Source organism: Nannospalax galili, unplaced genomic scaffold (genome assembly GCF_000622305.1).
Source record: "Nannospalax galili isolate Female #2095 unplaced genomic scaffold, S.galili_v1.0 scaffold799, whole genome shotgun sequence".
Classification (NCBI taxonomy): Eukaryota; Metazoa; Chordata; class Mammalia; order Rodentia; family Spalacidae; genus Nannospalax; species Nannospalax galili.
This window is the reverse complement of record NW_008343085.1, coordinates 992,240-995,487: the sequence shown is the minus strand read 5'-3', so window position 1 is coordinate 995,487 and position 3,248 is coordinate 992,240.

The window sequence follows — 3,248 nt, the reverse complement described above, 5'->3', positions numbered from 1 at the left end:
GGTGGGGGAGGCGGGGGGGGCGCGGACCACCCTCGGGGGGCGACGGACCCCCCTGCGAGGACTCCTGAGCCTCCCACCGCCTGTGCCTCAGCACTGGTCATAGTTCATCCTGCAGCAGCTAGCTAGCAGGACCGCCCCAGTCATAGGACTGCCACCCTGGCACTCACACAGTGTCTGGTCTGACTTCTAGCTTTCTTAGGGCCCTCATTGCTTCTCTAGGTCTGGGCTAGCAGGCGCCAGGCTTTGGAAACCCACAGCGGGTGCTGCTGGTCCATGCCCCCAATGCAATGAGGTGGGCAGCACGGAGCCCCAAACCCTCACCACTGGGAAGTGAATGAATGGACTCCTCGTCTGGGTCCTTCCCCTGCACACCCTGAATCACTCACCTATAGACTGTAGGAGACCCAAGAGAGATCAGTCCTTGCCTCCAGAGGCCTGTAGGTTGCATGAGGTCCTGAGGCCCGGCTGGGACTTCCAACCTGATAAAAAAAAAAAAAAAAAAAAAAAAAATGCTGAGATTCAGGGAAGCATCCAGGGAAAGAAAGAGGAGCTGAAGAAGGTGCAGTGAGGGCTGTGTTGGGAAGCACCACTTCAAGGCCCTTCTAAGACCATCTCTTCTTAGCCCTGGATAATCGGAACCCTAGAAGGATGGACCTATGTCTAGGACATGAAGGGGAGGAACTGAAAGTTCCCTAAGTAGCAGACAGAGAGGGCAGAATAGGAAAGGTCACAGCTGGGGTTAACCAGCACAGTGTTTCTTTCTCCATCAGTGCTACAAGGGCCTCTCCTGGGTAGAATCTGGGAGCTTTGTGTTCTTGTCAGAGCCTGTTCTCAAGTCGGTCATCAGGTAGGCCCTTGCTTTCCATGGCCTGCTTCTACTCATCTATACATTGGGAACAGTCTTTGTGGTGGGACTCTGGCCTTGCAACTCCCTCCAGCCATTATACATAACTGTGTTCATTCCCAGCACTTCCAGTTACAAGAACTTGTGGACGAATATGTTGGTGACCTCACCAAGGAACTATTGAGTGAGCATTATAGATTAAGGAGCAAAAATCTTTCTGATAGGGAGACTAACTGTGGAAGAAAAAGGCTTTCAGGAAATTAGCACTAGTCGCAGGAATATCCATCAGCATGGCAGAGGTGCCTGTGGCTGATTCATGGCTCTTGCCTAGGGAGCAGCTCTGCCTGCGTGGGGAAGCGCTAGTGTAGCCTCCAGGGCTTTCCAAAGACACCAGGTCCAGGAATACAAAACTCTGACTGGACCTTTAGCATCTGGCAGAGAAACCACTAGGGATTTGCTGCTCCCAAGTCATGGGATGCTGTAATACTAAAGAACGCAGGTGGGCAGGGATCCTGGGTTGTTTTTTAGGAGAATCATATGGCATTTATTTTGAAATAACACAACATGAAAAAGAACATCAAGGAGTATGCAATATAAGACTAGAAATGTAAGCTGGGCATGGTAGTGCATGCCTTTAGTCCCAGCACTTGGGAGGCAGAGGCAGGCAGATCTCTGTGAGCTCAAGGCCAGCCTGGTCTACACAGTGAGTTCCAGGCTAGCTAGAGCTACAAGGAGACTCCATCTCAAAAAAACCAAAAAGAAAAAAAAAAAACCCAAGAATAGAAATGTAGCCAGGCATGGTCACGCATGCCTATAATCCTAGCACTCAGGAGGCAGAGGCAGGCTAATCTCTGTAAATTCAAGGTCAGCCTGGTTAAAATAGTTCCAGGCCAGCTGGGGCTACAAGGAGACGCTGTCTCAAAAAGACCAAAAAGGAAAAAAAAAAAAAAAAGGAAGAGGAAATGTTAACATCTTATGACATTGTGCATTTTCTAAGATGATAAACAGGAGAGTTCATCTTCAATTCTAAGACAGCACACCAAACATGGAGGATCAGAGAACAGGGAAACATTCTGGGGCTAATTTGAGGGTGCTTCTAAGGAATACATCACCTCCATCATTGAATGGAGGTATAGTCATATGATACAAATGAAAACTAGGTTGTACCTACTATGGTGACAGAGTTCTCTACTGCGAAGAACTAAATGCTAAGCAGAAGCAAGGCCACAGGAATAGGTTCCACTTTCCTGCCTGGATCTCACAGATCAATGATTTCACATCCCCTCACCTCACAATGGCATTGGCCATTTGAGTGCTTATCTCCTAATCTACAACACGGGAATAATAACATCTAACTCCAGGCCTTTGAAGATCAATGGCTGAACAAGATCCTGGCTTTTAATACAGCTGTTACCTTTGTGATCTTGAACATTCAGTTGGCTTCTCTGATCCTCCCTCTCAGGAGAAATCCTGATCCTGCCTGGATTTTATGTGACCAATCCATCCTGACCACATCTGGGAAAAGCGATCATGAAAATACACTAAAACCACCTTTAGTAGTGGGTGGATCTAATGTGAGAAGCCAGGAGGCAGCCTCCATGGAGAACTGATGATTCTGGGTGCCAGTCTTCTCCCCAGTTTCAGGTGTGGCTGGCAGAAGAGCTAGTGCAGCACACACCTCCAGGGGGCACCGTGATCTACAGTCTGGAGGGCTTGACTGTGAACTGAGCTGCCCATGAATAAGCAAACTCATACTACCCACACCCTGCAGAGAAAGCTCTCATTGGGCAACTGCTTGGTAACCACCTAACTGAAAGCATCCACATTGGTCAGTCTCAAAAGTTGAACTCTTTCAGCCAGCAGACCTCTGGTCAGCTAAGTCATTTAATGATGAATGAAGCAGAAGGATTCTTTAAAAGGGTGGTGAATGTAGCAGGTCCCAAAGCCTCAGGCAGTACCTTCCTGAACCACCCCTGGTTCTAGTATTGCCACTGTCCCTGGATTAACTACAGGAGGGAGGACCACACATAGCTCCCTCTACTGTGGGAAAACATGAACTCCCCAACTTTGTTCTGCCAGGTTCCTTTTCCAAGACCCTGCTCTGCTCGCTTTATGAGATTTTGGCTAGATCTTCTGTTATTTCAGAAAGAGAAGGTATTTTTGTTTGCTTGCTTTTTGTTTTTGAGACAGGATCTTCCTGTAGCCCCAGCTGGCCTGGAACTCACTATGTAGACCAGGCTGGCCTTGAACCCAAAAAAATCTGTCTGCCTCAGCCTCCCAAGAGCTGGGATTAAAGGTGTGTGCCACTATGCCCAGCCTTGAGAAGTGATTTTTTTAAGAGTATCATAGGTAGGACTGGAGAGACAGCTCAGCAGTTAAGAGTACTGGCTTCTCTTGCTGAGGA